Raw genomic sequence first — 25,479 nt, 5'->3', positions numbered from 1 at the left:
TGACAGAGCAGAGCAAAAATTATTAATGTGTGAATATTCCCAGCCTTACGTTCCTCAGTAGTCATCTAGTGAGAATTGTGTCTTTAATAGCTTGGTTCCTAGGATTTTGTGATGGAGACTCTGGGCAATGGCTAGACAGAGATGGTTAATGGCTAGATAAAAAAAAAAAAACGACAACAACAAAAAAACATGGCAAGTGGAAGAATGAAAAAGATAAGATATTAAAAACAAGAACCTGCTTAAACTAAAAGAAAAAGTTTGGAGTGTTGACAGTGGGGAGAGAAAGAAAATTTCAACTTTAGCTATTGCTCTGAGAGATATTTGAGAAAACTAGGAAAAGATAACTTTAATGAAAAAAGATGGGAGTTTCAGACTCTATCTACCTTGACATTATTCAAGAGATTTCAGAAAAGATTCAAAGTGCCTAAAGTACTTTTGATTTATGGACTGTATTTTTCTTCTAAGGCAGCACTGACAAGGACTGGACTACATAGAGTACTAGCTTTTATTGGGGTCACACACATTTCAACATAGCCATTTTGATGAGATCAGATCTAAATAACATCCTAAAAATTCCAGGAGCCCAGGAACCTGGATGGACTCTTTATTCAAGCTTCAATCTAGATCTTCATAAAGTAACAGCAGAGATCCAACTACCGTATCTCCAGAAGAAAGAGGAGGATTTCTACTTAGTTATGTCAGTTAATCTGCCTAAACACACAGATGTCAACTGTACTCCTGTTCAATTTTAAAGTTAATAGAAAACTGGGTTTGTATTAACTCTTTGCCTCTCAAGTGTTAATTTCCCAGTTTAAATGTATTTGCTAAAAATATCCAAACTCAAATTAACTATGGGTAAAAGTAAATATAACAGCAATTTTTCTGAGACCTAAACAGGCCACGTGGATATTTCATAGCTGGCAATGGAGTTGCTATGAGACTAAGACACAGCTGGGTTCAGATCCTGGCTCTATCTTTGGCATGATACAGGCAGCAGGTAAAGAGATGGAATTCAGTTATAGTCCATGAGGAATAGAGGTTCCATCCAGGCAACTCCAGAAGTTACTCAAGAGCCAGTGACCCATTAATTGAGCACATGCATTTCTTTCACCAGGACACAGAGAAGGCAAGCTCCTTTGAAGTGTATATGATGCTCTGGACAGAGGTTCAAAGCATCAACAGAGAATTTGGACTGAGGTCATCATAAATCCACACTGAGAAACCTCAGAGAGAGAGTTTTCATCATCCTCAAATTAGCAAATGGAGTCCAGGAGTTTTTATTCCTCTCACCTGTCCCAGTGGAAATGTGAAATGCTTTCAGGTCACAGGCTGTTGAATATACTAAAACTTTCCACTGTGAGTGAAGAACCGACTTTCTCACCAAAATTATATAAAACATGCATGTGTCACTCATTTGTCTTCACCTACTGATTACATTAAGTAAACTGAGTCATTCTTACTGCAGTATCCAATTAGGTATTTACTTGAAGTCTCAAGTTGAAGAACCCCTCTAACTATGGGCAAATATACCTTGACTAGGGGGACTCTAATGATGAGAGCAGAATGTACAAATCAGAAGCCCAAGAATAGAATGTAGCCCAAGGGCATGTAAGAGTTCTATGGAGCTTTTAATCACTTGAATCAGCTACCATCTTGACAATATTTTTAAATGAAATGTTTCACATAAAATTCTGGATCACCAGTTTCTCTTGGCAAAATCGGACCCATATTCTCACAAAGTGACAATCTAACGTTACTGAATGGCAGCTGCCCACTTTAAACAGGGCATGTGCTTGCCAGTTTGACACAGGCCCACCAGGTCACCTTACTCACTTAGCAGCCAGCCTCCTGGAGACACCTTTGTTCTACAGGTTTGCTGTAGTAAAAGTTCTGACAGCCCCATGAGCCTAACCAGAAAAGCAGCAGCCCCCTCACAGAACTCTCATTTAATACCGTTTATATCTGTCTCAGTATGCTACTTGTTATACTTGTATCTTTCACAGCCCAATGTCTTTCACAGAATAGGTGTCACTCTTTTTAGTTGAATAAATGAATAATTTAAGCTGAAGACAGCTGCTAAAACTTCTCCCTTGCTTTAAACACAATACTTCTTCTAAGGCAGTCCGAGGTCACATTAAGCAATTATAAACATCTGTTAGCAATTATAAACATTCTATTGAACTCTCCCCCCTTCTCAGATCTTATTATAAAAATAAAACACTGGGAATGACCTCTTATAATCTATGGGCACAAACTCAGGAACATCCTTCAAGCATCAGAAGAGGATGGTTCTAGTTATACAATTTTAGATCTCTCCAGCTTGTTTTAGGGAATAATCCCAAAAACCTGGTGTTGAGCCATCTCTCAGAATCTATGGTGCCTTTAGTCATAAGTGCCTCTGAAACATCTGATTAATCATCAGGAGAAGACACCTAATGTGAAGACTAACACAGCCGTTGCACAACACCATATGTCAATATGCCGAACTTTTGGCATAAAATCAGTGGCAGAAACTGCCTAATGTGAAAGAGATGGAGGGAGGCTGGATAAAGAGAAATGGGGAATTAATATAGGAAGAGTCAAGCTAGCTGCTAATGGGTGACATTTTCTCTCCAAGCTGGTACTTTAAGAGAAAGCTCTTTAGGGTTTCCTAAATGATAAGAATGACTAAACTATTAGGTTAACAGGAAATTAGAAATTACAAAGAAGTGTATCTCCATTTGTCTAATGTGGGGTTGTATGTGCTGGCTTGTTGCTGCTTATGAACTCCAGAACCCACACTGTTAGCTTTGTCAAAAAAACAAAATTCAACTGAGTAAATTTGAAGATCTAATTTGCTTAATTTCATGATTCATGAATCAGGCAGCATCCCATCTTAACAGATAGAAAGGAGCTCCAAGAAGCTGTACTAAGTGGAAAACTTTTATAGGCAGAAGGAAGCAGGGCGAGAAATCTATTCTAGCAAAAACCAGATTGTTTCAGGCAAGGTCACCTTCCTTTTGGGAAAGGCAGGCATCTATCAGGCAGATTATCTCACTAGTACTGACCAGGTAATTCCAGGTTGACTGGTTAAAGATCACATTCCTCGGAGAGGCCAAAACTGCAATTAGGTTAGGTATGAAGTCTTGGTTTGCTGAAGTGGGTCTTAGCACAAGTGACTCCATTTTGGGCCTGCTGTTTCTTTTTTTTTTAAACAATTTCCCCCCTTTTGATCAGGCTCGCAGCTTCACTGACAGATGTGATCCAAATTGAAGACATTAGCACCACTCTCAACTACCACTCTGTGTTCTCCCAATTTTTGCTAATACACCATGTGGTAGTCACAGGTCATAACATTTTTGGTAAATCTCTGAGGTATTCACAAGTCATAACTTTAGGTTCATTTTTTTTTTTAATTCATCATTCTCTTTGTTCCTTTTTTGATGTTCCAGTCTTAAGATAATTTTCTTGGTGATTAATACCTGCAAACATTCATTTAAAGATTTTGAGAGAATACAGTGTACCAGGGGAACTACTAGGATTATTATAAGCAGGATAATTTCCAATATCTGGGGTGTACTTCAGAGCCACAATCCCCAAGGCCCAAGCCAATCAAAATCAAATAAGTCAGAGAAAGACCCTGTTGAAGGAGTCACCTTTTTAAGGCAAGTGGCTTGCTCAGTGATCTAACGTAACTGAGTTTCAACTTCCCCAGAAGTGTTAATCCAGGTCCAGCAGGTGGTGTTGGCCGCAGCACAGACACCTCCTTACTCACCTAAAAGACAGTCAAGGGCTGTCCTATTACCAAGAATGACTTTGGCCAGGGAATCCTAGGATTTTTGGGGGTAGCTATTGTTTTAGCAGTGGATTCCGCAGTACTTTCAAGAGTTAAGGAGAGGTTCCTGATCATAGCCTCATTTACATTTAGTCCTAACCAGGGAATTAGAGGCCTGCCAAAGCAAATCCTGATTTATGAAAGCATCCTGGTAGGTTCTTCCTAACTCAACGATGTAAACTCAAGGGAGTGGACTAGTGAGATGTCTCAGTCTGTCTGTGAAGAGGTAGGGGCACAGTTAGGTAACCTAAAAGGCACTGATCAGTTATACACCAGCCATCTAGGCATTCACTTTTTAAAAAATGTAATTGGATCCTTTGCAGTCTTAGCCAGCTTGTCCACACATTACAGTTTCTTTCTAGACTCCTTTTTCACAAAGCTTCTACAACTTTCTTTTTAACGTTCAGATTCTGTTCTGTTTTTCCTCTTTCCTACTCTGAAATACCCAGTCTCACATTAGGACAAAATTACTTTCTTTTCCCTCAAAAAACATGCATCTCTGTTTCTCATTCCTTCTCTTACCAAAAACACAATCCTACTTCACATGCATACAGAGATGTTGCCCTTTTTCTTTCTAATAGCATTAAACAGTTGTGAATAGTCTGTTACTGACAAATTTATGAATACATTTCATAATTCTTAAAAGTATATTTTCCTCATAGTACATTTCCAATGTGACACAAAACATGTTTACCATTAGACCAAAATATCTTTAGTTCCTCTGCTAAAGGAAGCCAAGAATGTATAAACCTGTTTTTAGTAATGTTTCAGTTTTTTATTTGGAGATAATCTAGATATTCAGTAAATTTGCCTTAACTCATCATTTAAATTAACTTAGCAAAACCTCAAGGTTACAAGTAACCAAAGACTTTGGAACCTGGCGAAAAGTTCACCTAGAAACTCTTACTCCATTTACATCTATTACATCTTTAAACCACTTGTTCTTAATAATCATGTTTTGATTACCTGCAAAACATTATACATTAGACATTATACAAAGGTAATCATCATCCCAAGTTATTTTTCTGGCCAACAAATTTTGTAGGAGATAACATGAACTTATTAGTAAACCCAGATAGAATGAAAGGATTATATTTAATGCTGATAACTCTAAAGATATGCCTGTTTTAATTAAACCAAAAACCTTAAACTAGCTTTTATTTACTAAAGATTAATCCTATATTATGAGAACTTGAATTTGAGTTATGTTTTTATATTTCCAAGAGCTTTAGGAATCTTTAATTTATATAAGCACTTAATTCTCTTCCACCCAATCAAATAGAGCTCTTCTACAAATCAATTATAGTAATATCATCCAGAGGTAGAAAACACCATGTATCTACAACACATATACACAGATACACACAAACATATAGACAGACACAAACAGACACCTTATAACTTCTGTTTAAAAATTTTAGCCATGAGTCAGACACAATAATACAAAATTCACTAGTTATAAAAATGGTTGGATCCAAATTACGTTTCTGGCAGTTGGAAAAACTTAAAGTTACCTGCTCAGATAGCTAAAGCTTTTTTTTAAAAAAAATACTTAAAAAGAGGGTCAAAGATAGAACCTTAAGAACATCTGTATTTAACAGAGGACTGCAGAAAACTCAGCTAGGAAGAAAGACTGAGAAAGCATGATCTTTATTAATTTTTTTTTTTTTTTTTTTGGCCGCATCACATGGCTTGTGGGATCTTAGTTCCCCAGCTCAGGCCTTGGCAGTGAAAGTGCTGAGTCCTAACCACTGGATTGCCAGGGAATTCCCTAAAGCTTTTTATTAATAGTAGTGAAGAAGACACTTAAGATTTTCCATTTGCCTGTTTCAAAATAACCTTTCCCCCTTTACTTTTTTCCTTCTGATAAGAATTACCTCCCTGAAGTTTTCATTTCAAGGAGATGGCCTAGATAAGAAGATAAGAGTTCTAAGCAAAGACCACATAGAACATTTACATCTCAAAGGCACAGAGAAAGAATGCAGGATCCTCCAATAAGGACTTTTGTTCCCTAGGGCCAGAATTTTTACAACACCTACAAGTTGTTTGCCTTTGGAATGTTTTAGTAAATCATTTCACAAAAGCTTCAGAAGGTTTTTATCTCCCTCTGGGTACATAGTTTTCTTTTAGCTTAGGGGAGAAGGCTTTAAAAAAAAAAAATTTCTATCAGGCTCTGAATATCATCTTCAGATTTGGCCAACTTCTGATGACAGAGCTACTTAAAACAAAACAAAGCAAAACAAAACAAAAAAATCCTTTCAAATATCTTGTTACTTTTTAGCCCGGACAAACAGTAAATAATTAAATAATTTTGGCAATATTGAATAATTCCTCTTCAAGAGGTATCCCCAAAAAGGATGCAAAAGATATTTTCTTTTCCTCTGTCTACCTGGTATTACAGACAGAGATTCAGGAGAGCAGACTCTGGTAAGAATTCTCACCCTTTACTGACTTCTGCCAGTTTTTCCAGGATACAACATGCCGGCTATGAATAGGGTTTTAAGTACAGAGTATAGCTATGATATCCACCAGAACTTGGCAAGATTTTTTTTTAATTTTAATTTTAGTTTTCCCTTGGCTGTTTAAAAGTATTACTGCTAGCAGTTTACCAGAGTGTCCCTCAGAGGCCCATCAGCTCTTGAAGGGGCCCACATGGGGGCCCTCCTTTAGGGGGACAAATGGGAGCATTTGAGATGATGTTGAAGACATATCATAGAGCCTTTGAGGACTTTGCTTCCCAGTGCCCCAGCTGATTACAAGTGAGACATCAGTCCCTGGGCCAGCATTTTGATGTTGCTTATGAGGGTGTGATATAGAAGGCCCAGGTGTTGTTTTGGGTGCCAGGACTTAGAGCTGTTGTAGCTGTAAGGCCAATAGCTTAGCAGATTTTTGCTTGTGGTCTTGCTCCAAAATACCTGCAAAGTGCTCAGCAATGGTCATGAATTCAGTCAAACCAGCAGCCTTCCATCCTATTTTCTGCCCTTTTATTAGTCCATTTATCTCAGGAGATAATTTCTTTACAAACAGGGTACCTAGAGCAGGTTGAGTGACCTTGTTTATTGAATGAAACCTGGAATGCCTTAGGAAAAGAGCTTCCAGACAGACTTTAAAATCTGCATCAGATTCATCTTTCTTATGTTTACATGTTTGAATAACAGACCAACCAATGTGGGTAGGGAAGACTTTAGGAATGGCTTTTAAAAGATTGGTTGTTATGTCGTGAGCTTTATTTTTTGGTCCATGAGGGGACCATGTTGAACACTGAGGATCTCCTCCTCAGGGTTATGTCATTATGCTTCACACATCCATTTTTTGGCTTCATCAGGTCCTACCAACATGTGCACAAGCTGACAAAGATCTGACAACCCAGGGTCATACACCCTGATAAAAACTCTAAACTCTTCAGAAAACTTTTGGGAATCCTCCCTAGGTTTAGAAAATTCTTTAACTATGGCCTTTAGTTCCGTGTGTAAAAGCGGAGTGAAAGATACCTAAAGAGGATCTCCTGAAACCTCAGGTGGTGTTATTTTAAAAGGCAACTGTTTAATAGTCTCTTTGTAGTTGAAAGGCAGTTTAGGTGGAGGATTAGTAGAATATGAGCACACTGGTAAAGGACAGAGGGGAACAGTAGGAGTTATATCAGTTTTATTGCCTTTGTTTTGAAACTGAGCAGGACCCTGTGGGGCTCCTTGGAAGCCTTTCTGTGTCCCCTGTTTCTTGTTTGCAGGGAACAGACTCCAGCCTCCATGACCCTCCCTGAGTTCCAAAGGGCAGATTCAAACAGTTGCTAATCAGGGAAGGGAGGGGATGCAGAGACAAGGGAGGAGCAGTCAAGAAACAATAGTGCAGCCTTGGGGCAGGGTCCTGGTTCTCAAGGGATACACATAACAATATCTTTAAGCTCTTTATAGAACTAAAACTCCCAAGAATGGAAGATGTCAGCATTCTTAATTCCAGAGAAGACCACCTGAGGCCATATTAAAGGAACTAGAGAAGCTCATCAAGAGATTACCTGAGACCAGGCTAAAGGAGTGCAGGCCCTGCACACACCCTAATATTATCAGCAACCCCACCCTTGAACCATTGCTATAAAAACTTCCCACCAAATCCTCCCAGCTTGGGACCCACAGTTTTCGAGGGCGGGAGCCTGCTGTGTCCCCCTTTGCCTGGCAAAGCATTAAAGCTCTTCTCTTCTACTTTACCCAAAACTCTGTCTCTGAGATTTAATTTAGCACAGTGCACAGAGGCCGAGTTTTCAGCATCAGTTTTAGGTACCTCTTGGGTCTTTAATTTTCCATTAGTCTTTTGCAACAAATTTTTCATTGACGCTATTTTGGAATCTTGAAGCCTTTTGGATGTTTCTGCACACCAACTAAAATAGGTATCCCATTCTGTTTGTTTAATTCAGGAACCCTTGCTTTCAACTGCACTTCTTAAATGAACAATCTTGTCTAATTGGAACATTCCCCATAATGGCCATTGTAATACTAGATTGCCTTTAGTAAGATTTTGCCATTTTTGTAGATATTTATAGCTTCTGGGACCATAGTTCTTAGACATAAAATAAGCACCTGTGCCAGAGATGGCATGCCCAACTCTTTGGAATTTAAGCATTCCATTTTATTATCGTTAATTAATTTATTTATTTTAGCTAAAACTTTGGGTCTCTTGGAGCCAAACTAATACCTAAAAGGGATGTGCCTCTGGGTTGGGAAATTGTGTAATGTTTTGCAGTGTACCTCACTGCACAGAAATTTTCTCGAGATTGGCAGGTCAATGTCAATCTAACCCATTCCATGACCAACTTAACCTAACATGGGTGTGGTAGGGGTGAGCACTCTAACACCTTTTAATTGCTTGACTTGTGTACATTTCTGTGGCTTTCTGGCTTCTGAGATGCCCATTAGCAATAGCCTCTACTTCATGTGCACATTAACATACCAGCATTATCACTGAGATGTTACTGTGGAATGGCCAATAGAAGGCCCTGTGTACACCAACAGCAGTTCCCATGGAACTGAGGGCTGGGGAAAGAACTGAACCAGCAGATCCCAAAGAAAGGGAACTTCAGGCTGATTCCAGACAAATGAGGAACTACAGACTAAACTGCCAGCAGTTCCCAATGTGGAATCTAGGGACAGAACCAAAGGCTGAGGTTTTCCAATCAAATGGAAAACTGTGGACTGAACCAAAGGCTTGGGTGTTGGGATCTGGATGGGACCATCTGCTCACTCATGCTGACCTGCCCTGTACTGCAAAGCCAATTAGATCAGGAGCTTGACACAAAGAGAACAGAGCTCAGAACCAAGAAAAACTTACCCACAGCCCTCAGAAATGGTGAGAAAGACAGAACTCAGAAGAGTTTGCGGTTACTATACCTCTGTTTCTCATTGTCCCTGAAGCCACTGGAAGTCTCCTTCGACTCCACCATTGCCACCAAGTCTGTTAAAAAACAAAATTCAACGGAGTAAATTTGAAGATCTAATTTGCTTAATTTCATGATTCATGAATCGGGCAGCATCCCATCTTAGCAGATAGAAAGGAGCTCTAAGGAGCTGTACAAAATGGAAAACTTTTATAGGCAGAAGGAGGCAGGGCAAGGAAGCTATTCTAGTGAAGAATGGATTGTTTCAGGCAAGGTCACCTTCCTTTGGGGAAAGGCAGGGGGCTTTCAGGCAGATTACCTCATTAATACCGACCAGATAATTCCAGATTGACTGATTAAAGGTCACATTCCTGGGAGAGGCTGAAACTGCAATTAGGTTGGGTATGAAGTCTCCATTTGCTGACTTGGGACTCCGTTTTGGGCCTGTTGTTTCTTTTTTTGACATTTCAACTGTGTTTTCTCAGACTCATGGCACAGAAAGATTTCTGCCTACTTTACATGGCAAAATGTATACATCTGTCCTGTCTCTGTCACCTTTCCTTTCCCTTAAATTTGCACATGGCAAGGAAATCATGCAGATAAAGGGATTAAGATGCAATAACTTAGGTAAGGGGGGAGGCTTCAAAAGGATATAATCTGAGCTGGCTCCTATGATCTATATAAAAATAACATTCATCATGGTAGACTTGCATTTTAAAAAACACATAAAAAATAAATATTTGCTGCATATTTTATCTCTGGGGCCTGACAAAGTAACCGCAGCACTTTATGTTCCCAAAATTTGACCACGCTAAGTTCTAGAAGCTTTTAAAAGATACCCAAGACATAAAAAGTTCACACATGCACTTGGAGTTCAACCAATGAAAACATTTAAAGAGAATTTCCAGGGCAATACATGAAGCACAAATGACGAAGCTTAATGCAGACCAGCACATGTATATGAAATTTCTTATTTTTAAGCCAGGGTAGTATGTTTTCTTAATTGAAGACAGAAAAATTTTTAAATACTGCATTTCTTCTCTGTGCTAGGCATGTGTACTATGTCATTTAACCTATTCAAACACACAGAGGGTAGGTATCTAAACAATACCTGCTTCTCTAGATGAGGGAACTGAGGTTTGGAGAGGTAATTAATTTGTCAAGGGTTATCACAATACCAAGAGCTAGGGCCAGAGTCTCATCTGCCCTCTTAAACCCCACTCCAGACCACTTTGGACCACATCACAGCTACCTCCCAGTGCAGAGTTTCTCATTTTAGATGCAGGGAGTTAAAGTCCTCCAAGGTAGAGAGGCTGCCTAATAGTGGATATAAAACCTGTTAGTATGACCAGCTCACTCTGGTCTAGACTGACCTTTCTGGTTTGGGGCACCAAAATATTGCATCCTGGGAAATCACTCAGTCTCTGTTTGAAAAAGAAAAAATTTGTGCACCAGTAAACCCCTCAGTTGCAGGCAAACTGGGATAGTTGGTCACCCTACCTGTGGTTTTCCCACATATGTAGGGGCAGAGTCAATCCTAACATCTGCTTCTTTAGCATCATTCTCCCATGTCCCCACCACAGCCTACATCAGATTCCCTAGGGCCTAGCTAAAGCTCAGAGCCAAAAATAGCCCCTAAACATAGTAGAAACTCCCTATATATTTGCTGAATTTGTGTCCATGTTTGTCCAGCCTCCCAGTTCATGGACCATGGTGTTTTGCCTGTAGTCAATGTTCATCAGTGTTCACTGAATCATATATAGATGAAATTAGTCTGTAATAAACACTAATGACAATCTTAAAGAAATAAAGAAGGTTCCAAGCAAGGAAGAGCTCTGTCTCTACAACTTGATGATGGTAGAGGACTTGGGGGTCAATGAACATTTATGAATATCACATCTCTCTCTGCTAGAAGATCAATTGGTGGAGCCACATTTCCTCTCCTGGGCAGCAGCCTCCCCAAATCACTGCTCGACTGTCAACACCAACTGGGCTTCCAAAGGAGCAAAGGTCAAGGCAGGTGCCCCAAAGACTGTTCTAGAAAACATTTCTCATGTCTCAGGCAATGTGCTAATAATTAGCCGATTTAATACTTGCAACAACATGACACCATTACTATTATTATTACCATCCTATGGATAAGTTGACTAAAGCTTCTAAAGGGACTGAATCCAGAAGCCAAGCTCTTAGGCACAAGGACATAGTACGTTCCATGTTACCATACAGTTAATGGATATGCCATGCGTAATAATGTGGTACCTCACTGATTTCTGTTGTCTTTGGGGTGTCCAGATAATAACCAGAAGAGTTATTTTCTGGTAACTGACAGATGTTAGGGAGTAAAAGATAATGTAAACAGATCTTTGTATATTTAAGGTGGATTGTTTGCTTGTTCTTTCTTCTGATTTTTGAAACTTTGTGCTTGGAATTTGTAGATCTGAACCTGTGCCAAACACTGTAAGCAGTTTTCCTATACTTGCATCTGCAAGTATTTGCAAACTTAAAAATGCTTCCCTCGAAAGGCCCTAAATATGCCCTTCTGAAAAAAAAAAAATCCCATGCAACGTCTTTGTCAAATGTCCCTCCTTTCTTTCCCTTGCCCTCCCTTTTCTCTCCTTTTGTGTGAATTGGATGTTCTTGTACCAATATACCTAATTGAGGGAATCAAGCAAAATGTAAATGTAGATGAAGCCATACTCCTTGAGTATAATATTCTTAACTACTCTAATTATAGAGAATATATTGGAATTAGCTGAATCCTACAGGAAATAATTCTTTAAACTTCTCTAATTTAACCTTAGAAATGCATAGAATCAAGAAATTTTAACACTAGAGAGAATCTTAGAAATAATCTAGTTTGGTTGTTTTCTACCTTTGGTCTATAGAGCCCAGGGAGCCTGATTAGTGAGTGACCAGCCAACAGGGTCCCAACAGCATCAAGGAACAGTGACAGGTAACGGTCAAATAGGGGCTCCTGCTCACCTTCAATGAGCACTGATGGCATATGTTGTGAGCTGACCCACCCAGCACGTATTGCAACCCCTTTCTATCTGGCCTCCTGTCCTGCACAGTGCCTGGGTTCAGTCAAGCAACACACAGGTACAAGTGAGCTACATGAAAAGGCAGCCATAGGCTGGGGTTTCAGATCTTCTGGCAAGGACAATGAGAGCATCATTAGGCAGAGATGTGTAGAGTTTCTGGATTCCAGTCTATAGTGTGGTAGGTATCAAGTGATGGGCAAGTGACAATGTGGCTTCCACCAGAATAGGGGCATGGTGGAAAATTCTCTAGCTGCTTTGTTCCTGGATGGGCAATATGCATGCCCAGCTGTCCAGCCTTCCAGAGACCCTGTAGGCTAACTTGTACCTTTTATTAAGCTCTTCCTACCTGAACTACCTACAGTAGATTTGGTGGTTGCAACCAAAAACCCAGACAAATTTGCTTTTATGTCTTGATGTAGTGTTTCCTTATGATTTTATTTAACCAAAGAATTCTGGGAGGAAGAAAATGTGACAACTACAGATTCTATCAGCTGCCTATCAGTTCTGATTCTATCAGTTCTCTTATATACAAAGAACTTGGGGTTCAGAGAAGTGAAGCTATTAGTGGTAAAGCTGAGTTTAGAATCCAATTCTCATGATAGACTCACCAAGTGATGTTCCAGAAAGTGACCTTGGCAAACCAGATCCAATTGCCCAGTCCTTAAGAATCACCTAGGTGGGACTTCCCTGGTGGCACAGTGGTTAAGAATCCGGCTGCCAATGCAGGGGATGCAGGTTCGAGCCCTGGTCCAGGAAGATCCCACATGCCATGGAGCAACTAAGCCCCTGTGCCACAACTACTGAGCCTGTGCTCTAGAGCCCGGGAGCCACAACTACTGAAGCCCTCAAGCCACAACTATGGAAGCCCACATGCCTAGAGCCCGTGCTCTGCAACAAGAGAAGCCACCGCAATGAGAAGCCGGCACACCGCAACAAAGAGTAGCCCCCACTCGCCGCAACTAGAGAAAGCCCGCGCGCAGCAACGAAGACCCAATGCAGCCAAAAATTAATAAATAAATAAAATCTACGTTTAAAAAAAAAAAAGAATCACCTAGGTGGCCTTTGGCTGGCCCTTCCTGCACACTTTTTAAAAAGCTCCAGTTTTACAAATTAAAATATTGTTTCCTTTTACATTTCAAAAGTTTTCAAATGTCCTGCTGTATACTATCAAATCTTATTATTTTGTGAATGTCTCCATTAGTCTAATAAAATGTGATTAGTATTCCTCAGATTTCTCCTTTCCAAAAGTATTAAGATATTTGGGGACAGTTCCTAGAATGCTACATCAATCTTTTTTTTTTAATTAAAAAAATTATTCCCAAAAGGTGTATCTATGTCAATATGACCAAAATGGTGCAGGTCTTTCAGATTATAGTACTGTATCACAGATGGAGTCTGAGATTATATACTATAGCATAGCTAAGAGCATGAGTTCTGGTATCTGGGGCATGTTATCTACCCTCCTTAAGATCTCAATTACCCTATCTGAAAAAAACAAGAGTGATAATCATACCTACCCATCTCATGGGATTGTTGTAAGAACTACATGGAATCCACGCAAAAATTGCACCATGCCTAGCACATAATATATGCTTAATAAGAGTTAGCTGCTATATTTTTCTTCTTTTCCTTCTCCTCCTCCTCCTTCTTCTTCTTATTAAAACAAAATCTTAACTATGATAGGGAAAATTCCAGAGAAAATTGTTTCCGGTCTTCCAATCCCAAACGCCTTTCAGATTTCAAAAGGAACTGCCCCAGAGGGCATTTAGTTATTTGTCTCAGCGTCTGCAGGTAACTTTTTTTCTGCCCAGGAATGAGGGGGAAGGGAACAGGAGCAGCTGGCCGACACACTCCACATTAGAGCCCACCCAGTCACGCAGGCTGTCACAGTCTGTGGAAGCCTCATGCTGGAAGCCCATCTCTCAGAGGACCTTCCATTTTCCCGGCATCATGAAGAAAATGGCTGACATATTCCAGATTTTGCAAAGTGCTTCACTGAAGAGTTTGACTTGATCCAAAAAACCACCTTCTGAGGAGGCAGGCTGGACAGATGTCTTTACTCTGACTTTTCAGGGTGTACATTTAAGCTGGCAGATGGCACACTGGGAGGTACATGACTGGTCACTGGCACACTTATATCTTCTGTCTTTAGCCCAGGACTCTTTAGAGACTTATATACAAGTAACATTTGCATAATATATTTGAAGAGCCAATTCTAAACCAATTTATAAATCATAGGTTGTACATTTCAAAACCAAACAGGCCAGTAATCTAAGTGTGTGAGTCAAGTCTGGTGTAAGGCAATAGGCAGGGTGGTTTCTGAGAGCATCTAAAATTCCCTGCCTCCCTGAAAACATTCACCTTCAAGAGTCGTTAATGTGCAGGCTTACTGTCACTCCTATACACTGCTGCTGGGAATAAAAAATGGTACCACCACTTTGGAAAATAGTTTGGCACTTTTTAAAAAGCAAAAAAAAAAAAAAAAAAATCCACCTACCGTATGATGTAGTCATTTCATGCTTGGGTATTTACCCAGGAGAAATCAAAGCATACATCCAGATAAAGACTTGAACACAATTACTCAGTGTAGTGTTATATGTAATAAGCAAAAACTGGAAACAATTTAAATGCCCATCAACAGGTGAATGAATAAACATATTGTGGTATATCCACAATGGAGTTCTACTCAGCAGCAAATAACAAACTATTAAAACACACAACAACATGGAAGGACCTCATAATAATTATGCTGAGTGAAAGAAATTCTAGAAAGTACAAATTAATGTAGAGAAAGCAGGTGAGTTTACTGAACCTAGGGATGGGCAGCAAGGAGGAGAGCACAGAGGGTAGGAAGCACAAAGAACCCTTTGAGGGTGATGAATGTTTTCATTATCTTGATTGTGATGATGGTTTCATGGGTGTATACAGAGGTCAAAATTTGATACTATAAATATGTGCAATTTATTATATAGCAATTGTATCAGTTTGCTAGGGCTGCTATAACAAAGTATTGATACCACAAACGGAGTGGTTTAAACAACAGAAATTTTTCCATAGTTCTGAAAGCTAGAAGTTCATGATCACGGTGTAGGTAGGGTTAGTTCCTTCTTAGGGCTGCGAGGGGGAATCCGTTTTGTGGCTTTCCGCTTCCTTCTGGTGGTTTGCTGACAAACACTGGTGTTCCCTGTAGAAGCTTGTAGAAGCATTACCCTGATCTCTGCCTTTGTCTTCACTTAGTGCTCTGCCCATGTGCATGTATGTCCAAATTTCCCCATTTTAGAAGGACTCAGTCATTTTGGATTAGGGGTCCACCCTACTCCAGCATGACTAATCTTAACTAATTACATCTGCAATGACCTTATTTCCAAGTAAAGTCACATTCTGAGGTCCTGGAGGTTAGAACTTCAACATATGAATTTGTGGAGACACAATTCAACTCATACTAGCAATTATAGCTAAATAAAACTGTTTAGAAAAAAACAAAAAAAACCTATCAAACCAGTTAAACTCAAATTCAACCATCAATTTTATGTAAGAGTTGAACTTTTCCCCTTTTTTCCATAAAATTAAGTCACCTTTTTAAGTGTGAACATGGTACTCATGCTCTCTCTCTCTCTCTCTCTCTCTCTCTCTCTAGTTTAGACTACTCCATGTTGTGGGGTGATTCAGTGCTCTTATCCTTTTTTTTCTCCCTTCACTTTTCAACTCATGAAATTTCTCAGGAACCTTCTTTCTTGGAATGTGCTGAGACATCATGTGGCCTTCACCTGGTGAGAAAACATTTCTACATCGAAACCACCCCATTTTTCTCTCATTAGTTCCAAATACTTTTTTTTTTTTTTTTTTTTTTTTGCGGTACGCAGGCCTCTCACTGTTGTGGCCTCTCCCTTGCGGAGCACAGGCTCCGGACGCGCAGGCTCAGCGGCCATGGCTCACGGGCCCAGCCGCTCCGCAGCATGTGGGATCCTCCCAGACCAGGGCACGAACCCGTGTCCCCTGCATCAGCAGGCGGACTCTCAACCACTGTGCCGCCAGGGAAGCCCAGTTCCAAATACTTTAAGTGGTACTACTTGGCACGAACGTGATCATAAACACAAACATAAACACAAACACTGGCACTAGATGGCATTTTTCTTCGTTCAATTATAAGGATGCTATTCAAATGATTCAGAATATGCTTATATTAATTTTTCAGATTATTATTGGAATTCAAACAAATAAAATTTTCTTATAGCAACCTAGCAGACTCCTGAGAGTGTATCCCCCAAATCCTGGGGGGCCTGAGGATCCCAGTTAAAGTTATACTAATGCTAGAGAAAGATTCCTGACCTAAAAATCAAAGAACAAGATTTTAGCTTTAGTGCTCCTACTAACCAGCAGTGTGACCTTGGATAAGGGTTTAAATCCACCCAAACTTTCCAGATGCTCTTGAGGTACAAGGAAATGTTAGCATTCTTGAGACTTGAGTTTGTTCATCTGTGAAATGAAAGGGTTGAGCCAGATTATCTCTAAGGTTCTTTTCAGCCCTCAAATCCTATGGTACTTGGTGAACTGAATTGCAATACAGCCTCGTTTCTAACGACAAGCCTAAGTCACCACTTACATATCGCACATCTCTCTGTGGTTTTTTCTTCTCTCAAAGTCACAAAACTCAAAATTAAGTCTCTTTTCCAAAAGACTGTGTACAGTGCAAGGTTTGGGCAGGATACAGACTCAAGGGTACAATGTGAATCAAACTTCAGAGGAATAAGGATTTCATTAGATGATCGGTCTGGTAGGAGAGTAGTTAAGTTATCCATGAAAATGGAATACAGGCAATGTTTTACTCAGAAGAGACTGTTAACATGCTCAGAGATATAAAGTGTGAATGTCTCTGTTATAAAATGGAGTGCAGTAAAAAACGAAGACAAACTTGACAGAGGAAGGTGTTGGATGAAACGTAGGGAAATTCTGTGAGCTTCCGTGTTTCTGCAGGATGTGTATAACGCATTTGTGTCTACTCTGCCTGACAATCTTTCTTTTATAGCCTGGTAGGCCCCTAGGACTAAAAGTAAATGTGGATATTAAATTTATGGTAATAGGGGCACTGGATTCCAGTGCAGTAGTCTCTAAGCATTTTCTTACGAGGAAATATTCTGAACTTCTTTAAAGTTTTATGATTACTGAAAGAAAAAGGATGTCAATGAAAGAAGGAGTACAAGCTGCTATTGGGGCAGCTGACAGTCACCTCTCCGTGCTTTAAGTTCTCTGGGAACTTCGGGAAGGCAATATGGTGAGGGTAATCAGGTTAGCCATCCACCAAGAACAGTTTTAAGAGGAAGTGAGAGGAGAATATAGCCAATATTTTATAATAACTATAAATGGAGTATAACCTTTAAAAATTGTGAATCACTGTATTGTCCATCTGCAACGTATACTATTATGCATCAACTATACTTCAATTAAAAATTTTTATAATAGTTAAAAGAAGGAAGTAAGAATTGGAAAGCCCTGTCTAGCAGCTGTTCTATGTATGTTTTGTTTGCTGTAATTATGGCCTCCTCCTTGCTGTATGACCCTGAGTCAGTCATGTCCTCGCTCTCCTACCTTGTCAAACTTGTTATGAGGACTAAGCAAGATGAGAACCAACAGTAAGAGAGATTGCTGTATTTCTAATATATGTTGCTATATATTTAATACAGATTGCTGTGTGTTGTAAACTTTCCTCTACTCTTAGGCACACACATCATCTACCTTTGCCAGTTTCCCTTGCTATTCTGTGTAGCTATGTATCTGAGTTCTTGCCAGTAGAACGTAGATGGAGGTGATGTGAGCCATTTCTTAGCCTGGCCTATAAAATTTTCCTGTGTGGTCCTTTCTTCTGTCTTTGTTTCCCCATCCTCTGTGTGAATGGGAAGGAGTCTGCAGAAAGAGAGGAAGAAGAATCAAAAGATGGAAGCAGCCTACACCCTGAATGACCATGTGGAGGCCACCCAGCCAGGAACACACTCTGTTACACAAGTGTGAAATAAATTTGCCTTATTTAAGCTCCTGGGGTTCTTTATTTGTTCCAGCAGCTAGCATTATATTTACTAATACATTAATATTTAGTGAATGCTTGCTATATGTTAGGCACATAAACATCTCTTTAATCCTCACAAACCGCATGATATAGATGCAATTACAAAGAGGACTTAAATAACTTGTTCAAATCCATACAGGTTGTGCTGGAATATAAACCTTAGTAACGTGAATAAAGAGCTCTAGCTTGTAACTATTATAGTATATTGCCTCTTTCAATATAAGAAACATTACTAAGTGTATTACCTGGCACAGAGTAAGTACTTAATTAACGTTAATTTATGTTAGCTAATATTATACAGGCAAAAGAGAAATCAGAATGGAGAGCAAATAACTGAGAACAAACATATCAACTAAAATCTTTATAACACAGAAGCAAAAAACATAAATAATCCTTTATTTTTTAGTAAGGCCTGGCTGTCTAAAAATAAATAGTAATGAAAACAGAAAAAATTGAATATGTTAAATTGATGATCCAAGCTATAGTTTATGTATCCATAGTTCAATAACCAAAATGGGCATTTCTAATGAGTATGTTTACTATAACATATGTTTTAGCAAATAACTGATAAAGGCCTTATTTCTTACCAACAGAAGACTGGTGGAATTATACAGCCATAAAGCATTATAGTTTTAAAGACTTTTTAATAATATGAAGAAAATGCTCATGATATATGTGTTCTAATTATATAGAGACATTAATTTATTAGTTGATTGAATTCATCCATTCAAAAAATGTTTACTGAGTACTGATTACATGCTGGGTGCTGGGCTAGGAGACAGCCATCTGGTCTCTGCCTTCAAACAGTATATAGTGTAGTTTTTAGTGTAGGCTTTGTCAACAGACTGGCACAGTCCCTTTCTAGGGCTTAGTTTTCTTATGTGTAAAATAAGGAGGTTGGCTTAGATGACTGTCGAGGGCTATGTATGCAGCAATTAAATTAAGTGGAAATGGGATTCTTGATCCAGTCAGGCATAAGGACATTATTTGGTGTATGTGTAAGGTTATAACACAACTAAAATTGCAAAAGTACCATAAACCTATCAATGTGAGTTATTTAGAACAATGAATCATCTTGGTTTGATCCAGACTAAGGGGTTTCTGAGATGTGAAACTTCTAGGACTAAAACCTGCAAAGTCCTAGGCAAACCGAGATGGTTGGTCACCTTAGTTTCATGTCAAATTATTAACTTAAATGCTAAAAGAATTTTAATTAATAATAATCAAATTATTTTGCTAAAAATAATTAATACATAATTACAGAAACCTTAATGAATACTTTTTTGTACTGGAATGATTTCATATGCAGTACAAAACTGAAAGAACAGGAGATATGAATATGTAGTAAAGTCATTCAACTGTCAAAAATTTTTAGAGAAGTACACATTTCGTGTGAGAGTTAACAATGATCACAACAATCACACAGTTATGAGTTTTAGAGTCATCATCCTCTGAAAGTTTGGTGATGATTACAGTTTTGAAACTATAATCTTAATTGAGAGGCTGTAAAGAACACTCTATTAATATTTCAATTAGAGAGAGATATATTTCCTTTATTATTATTTTTTCTATTGAAGTATAGCTGACTTACAATGTTGTGTTAATTTCTGCTGCACAGAAAAGTGATTCAGTAATACATATACATACATACATTTTAATATTCTTTTCCATTATGGTTTATCACAGGGTATTGAATATAGCTCCCTGTGTTATACAGTAGGACCTTGTTGTTTATCCATTCTAAACATACTAGTTTGCATCTGCTAACCCCAAACTCCCACTCCATTCCTCCCCACTGCAACCTTTGGTAACCATAAGTCTGTTCTCTACATCTGTGAGTCTGTTTCTGCTTCATAGATAAGTTCATTTGTGTCATATTTTAGATTCCACATGTACGTGATATCATACGGTATTTGTCTTTCTCTTTCTGACTTACTTCACTTACTATGATAATCTCTTAATCTCCAGGTCCATCCATGTTGCTGCAAATGGCATTATTTCATTACTTTTTATGGCTGAGTAGTATTCCATTGTATATATGTACCACATCTTCTTTATCCATTCATCTGTCAATAGATATTTAGGTTGTTAACATGTCTTGGCTATTGTGAATAGTGCTACTATGAACACAGGAATGCATGTAACTTTTTGAATTATTGTTTTGTCCAGATATATGTCCAGGAGTGGGATTGTTGGATCACATGACAACTCTATTTTTAGTTTTCTGAGGAATCTCCAAACTGTCTTCCATAGTGGCTGTTCCAGCTTACATTCCTGCCAACAGTGTAGGAGGGTTCCCTTTTCTCCACACCCTCTCCAGCATTTGTTATTTGTAGACTTTTTAATGATGGCCATTCTGACTGCTGTGAGGTGATACCTCATTGTAGTTTTGACCTGTCCTTCTCTAATAATTAGTGATGTTGAACATCTTCTCATGTGCCTACTGGCCATCTCTATGTTTTCTTTGGAAATATGTCTAAGTCTTCTGCCCATTTTTCAATTGGGTCGTTTGTTTTTTTGTTGTTAAGTTGTATGAGATGTTTATATATTTTGGAAATTAAGCCCTTAGAGATGGATATATTTTCAACTTTTAAAAGTTGTGGCTTAAAATGGCATATTATAATTTTGTTCTTAAAATACAGATGTCCTTTTAAAGATTATTCTAAGATGATCACCTTCTAAAGTTTCACCTTTCTTTCTTCCCTCATTTACCACATAGACCAGTACAATTAGGCTAATACCAATTATAATGTTTCTTCAAACTGAAGCTGAAGAACCTCAAGGGGATAGTGAGGGAACCCAAAGGGATTTGTAGTGTCTCAACAAGGCCAACTCCAGGGGCAAGAACTCCTCCCTACATCAACAGTAAGACCTGGCTCCCTTGGGAACTCTTGGGCCCTTCTATCCACTTCCATTCTCCTCCAAAGCCTCCAAGGTTTTCCAATATGTAAGAAAGAAATAAATATTTACTAATAAATTTAGGACCCCAGAACTGGGTGAGCTCACTAGGAGTAATTCAGATACATTTGAGGATTCTACAAAAGAAACAAATGAGTTTGGTTTAGTTATCCCTGTCTGTTGACTGAGTGTTTCCTCTTCATTCATCCCAACGACAAGGGGCTTTTCAGTGTCAGTTGATAAAACAATCCTGAAACCGCTTCGCAGAGTTACAAAATGGCAGTTCCTAAAATTTGGACCCATAAACCATTTAGGCAATTCATCAAATTTCCAATGACTGAATCAAACTTCAGATTTCTTTATAAATGCTCTGCCTACATTTGTCCTCCTCTGTCCCACAGCAATCTTCCCAACACACAGCAATCCTCATCCTCCTCCACAACCAGGCCCCCTCCCCAACTCTGGCACATACATTTCTTCCTGATGATGCTCCTTCTGTCAGGAGCCAAATATATGCAATGGTCAAGGGGAAATAGGCAGAGCTTCCGTTCTCACCCTTGCCTTGGGGAAGAAGGAAATTAGTTTAAATAAATGATATGGTGATTTAAAAAGAAATGAACAGTGGAGAGACAGAGTCTGTTTCTCTCATTGGCGCTGCTAGTGCTTTTAAAATATTCTGTCACCTGTGTCGGTTCTGTGAAATAATCATCCCACCTGTCTGACCTGATGTCTTGCTTTAGTCCTCACTACCTGGCTAATAATGCCTAGCGCTTCCATGTGTTGAATGCTTACTATATACCAAGACCTGCACCAAGTATTTTACAGGCTTACTCTTACTTAAACAGCACAACCCTTTGGGATAGATACTGCTATTAACCCTACTTTATAGCCAAGGAAACTAAGGCTTAAAGAGGTAAAGTGACTTACCCCAGAGGGACACAGTTCCTAAATTGCAGTGCTGGGGTTTAAAGCAGTGTCAGCCTGATTTCAAAGTTCATACCTTGGAGTCTGACTCAGTTTCTTCTTAGCTGGGCTTAAAAACCATTCCCATGAAGTCTCTTCCAAAACCTGGAGGCTGTTAGATATCTTGCCCCCTAGGAAAAGTAACTCCAAACCACCAAGAATTGCTTCAACTGCTCCCCAGGACCTACCTCTGTAAAGCCCCACTGTGCAAGGTACAGCATTGTTTCCCCTCCTCTCCCAGAAAAACCTAAAGGAAACTCCCTAAGAAACCTGTGTTCTGTCTTTCCCTGATCATTCAAATTCTGTGTTTCTACCAGAGGCCCACTTTCTTTCGGACAAACTCCAAGCTACATGTAATCAGCATGAGAAAGGGAGGAAGAGACAAAAGTATGGCTCTTGAGAAAGGTTCTAGGCAAGTTCTTTTGCAAGTTTTTAAATTTTCTTTTATAGGCAGCACCCTCCCACTCTAGTTGCAATGGGCCATTTCCTATAGCTGTCCTTCTACTCTTCACTTACCTTCTTCCCTAAATCCTAGTATCTTCTTTCCCTAGAGCCTTCTAAGGCACACTGTGACCCACTGGTATTTATGACAGTTTCAGGATAATATAGAGTAAATGGACATATGAGAGCATCAAATATTTATCAGACATCTATGAAAGACACCAAGAAATGCTATAGGAATCAAGATATAAGATTATTGTTGTTAAATTTCTACTATGTTTTCAAGGAATTCAAAAGATGATTCTATAATAATGAAAGTATCCGTCCTAATTCCCCAGAAGTTCTAAGCTTGGACATCATGAGGAAATGTCACCACATTCTCTTGCGTGAAGTTGCTTGGCACTGAGGGGTTAATAATGCTCTAGCTTAAATCAGATCCCCCAATAACAAGCACCAAGGGCTTCTCTGGAGTCTGGCTCTAAGCTGGCCACTTGGAAGATGAAACTCAGGTCCATGAGCAGTTTCCAAAAAACCGTCTCCACCTTGCTCTCTGACACCCCCCTCTCCAAACAGACTATATTCTCAATCGTCCGCTTATTTGAACACAACTTTCACACCTAACAAATCAGAAAGCTGTAATTACAAAGTTTCAGAAACGTTTTCTGAAAGCCTCCCTAAATAAGAAGCTGCTTCGCCGTCCATTAAAGTGTCATAATACTCTCTTTCCGCGGCACGGGCTCGGACCAGTCCCGCATGCACGTACACCCAGGCATGTATACCCAGACATGTACACACAGCACAGGGAATCGCCATTCATTTTAGGAGGAAGGGTCAGATTTCATACTGAGACTTGGGTTCTCTCGGGTTGAATTTTATCTGCTTCTCAGTCCCTGGAGCCCAAGTTCTACGTCGCACACAGATCTCGCACCGTTGTGCCTAGCTGCCCTGCTAGCGTGGGTTTTTTTTTTTTTTTTTTTTTTCCCGGTGTGTCTTTTTCTAAGAAACGGCAATGTGTTTTGCCTGCCTAACCCAGCCGCAGCCCGTCGTCCCCTAGACAAAAAGCGGCAGCCCGCTGCTGCCTGCAGCGGCCGCGGCGGCGACGCAGGGAGGCCGGGCCACCTGAGACCCGCGGCGCTACGCCTTTGTTGGGCCGGCTACAGATGGTGCCCCAGCACTGGGTTGAGCCGGGGGCGGGCGTGGGGGGCCGGAGGACCGGAGGGGGAGGCCAGGAAGGGGGTCGGGCGGGAGGGGAGGAGACCGTGGAGCAGCCAATCGGAGTGCAGCCCATCAGCTGACCGCTTTTGCTTACACCAGGTGCACGCCGGCTGCGGGGAGCACAAAGCCGGGCGCACCGAGGGCGCCGGCAGCAAGCCGGCGAGCTAGGCGAGGCCAGTGCGTCCGAGCCTGCAGCGCCCTCCAGGCGGGGAGAGGGGCCGCCGGCGTCAGCCCGGGCAGCGGCATCCGCGCGGTGGCGTCCCTAGGCGCCCCGGACGCCGTCCTCCGGACCTGGACGCTCGCTGCCCCGCCCTCTGCACCCCACTTCTGCCTTTTTTCCCAATCCTGACTGCCCCTGCCCCGGCCCCCGAGAGCCGGATTGAGCCCAGGCCCGCGCAGCAGCTGTTGCTTGTGTGGCTGCCTCGCCTCCTGTCTTGGTGTTCTGCCGGGAGCCCCCCAAGGAGCCAGTGCCTGTGGGCTGGGAGGGAGGCGCCGCTCAGCCGGTCCTCCTCCTCCTCCTCTTCCTCCTGCTGCCGCCGCCGGTGCCTGGTCCGTGCGCACCCCGACACCCCCGCCAGCCGGGCCTCGGGGTAAGTGCGCTTGCCTAGCCGGGCAGCGGCGGGAGATGTGGGCGGCAGCGAGGGGAAGTCGAGGCAAACTTGGCGGCGCGGCGGGCCCGAGAAGGGTCTGGGGAACCTGGGACAAGATCGCGGGCCTAAGGGGTACGAGGGGGCGCGGCTCATGAAACTGGGGAAAATGACGAAGTCGGGGAAACCGGAATCTAGTGACCTCCTTACTGAAAAAAATCACTAGGGTCGGGGAGAACGATACTTCGGAAGGAAGGCCGAACAGAAGCGAGCAAAAGGCATTGACAGGAGGCGAGCCCGCTAGATTTCAGGGACCGACGCGGGGGAGGGTGATGCCCGGGTATCCGGAGGAAGGAGAGCTGCTGCAGTGTGAACTGGGGAAGGCAGCCGGAGCCGGGGAAGAGCGCGGAAAGGGGGCCCGGCGAGTTGGAAAGAGGACTAAGACAAGGGGAAAGAAGGTGGCAGGCTGTGGAAAGAGAAAAGAGGAAGGATGTTTTGGCGGTGGCCTTGTAGGTAAAGAAAGGGATGAGGGGCGTAATTCACAAAGCATCGAGTGTACTGGAGTCAGGGTATTGGGGAAAATCTGCTCAACTGTCGCGCGTTCAAAGTGGGGAAAAGACCTCATCCTACGCGTTTTGAGTCCAGAAGGGGTGGCAGCCTCGGGAGGCTTGCCAAGGATGCTGAAATGTCAGGGAAGCCTCGGTCCGCTCCAGGCACGGAGCCGGTGCTGGGCTCCCCGCGCGGCCGGGGTCGACGGCGAGCAAAGTTTGCCAGCGAGTGTCCTTTGTGCTGCGTGGAGAGGGGTGTGGGCAGCCGCCGACTCGGCACTTGCCAGGGCCCTGCAGCGACTACCTCCGCGGAGGGGAGTCCCTGCTTGGCAAGCCCAGGTAGAGTGGAAAGATCGAGTAGCTGGAGGGCCGCGGCGCACTCGGGACTGGTGGGAAAACCCGTCCCAGGACGGTTGTGAGGGAGCCGGCCTGCCTACTCGCACTGGGAGGTTCGGCGGTGGTACCTGCTCTGAGAGACAGAGGGGGACCATGACTGCTGGGTTCACCGCTGTAGCCACAGTGCCTGGAACTGAATGAATGAATGAC

General features: G+C 41.3%; 1 long non-coding RNA gene across 2 annotated transcripts in view; it reads right to left on the bottom strand.

The window, feature by feature from the left end:
• LOC308624133 overlaps nt 1-25,479 on the bottom strand; it is an 864,944-nt gene that overhangs the window by 446,215 nt on the left and 393,250 nt on the right. For both annotated transcript variants that reach the window (XR_014016930.1, XR_014016931.1), the window contains one exon: nt 9,193-9,256. This is a non-coding gene — a long non-coding RNA (uncharacterized lncRNA). The remainder of the gene's footprint in view (nt 1-9,192; nt 9,257-25,479) is intronic.

Source organism: Mesoplodon bidens (assembly GCF_964165515.1).
Source record: "Mesoplodon bidens genome assembly, chromosome: 10".
In the NCBI taxonomy this organism is placed as follows: domain Eukaryota; kingdom Metazoa; phylum Chordata; class Mammalia; order Artiodactyla; family Ziphiidae; genus Mesoplodon; species Mesoplodon bidens.
Note: the sequence above shows the minus strand (reverse complement) of the source record. Positions and strands in the feature narration are given on the sequence as shown.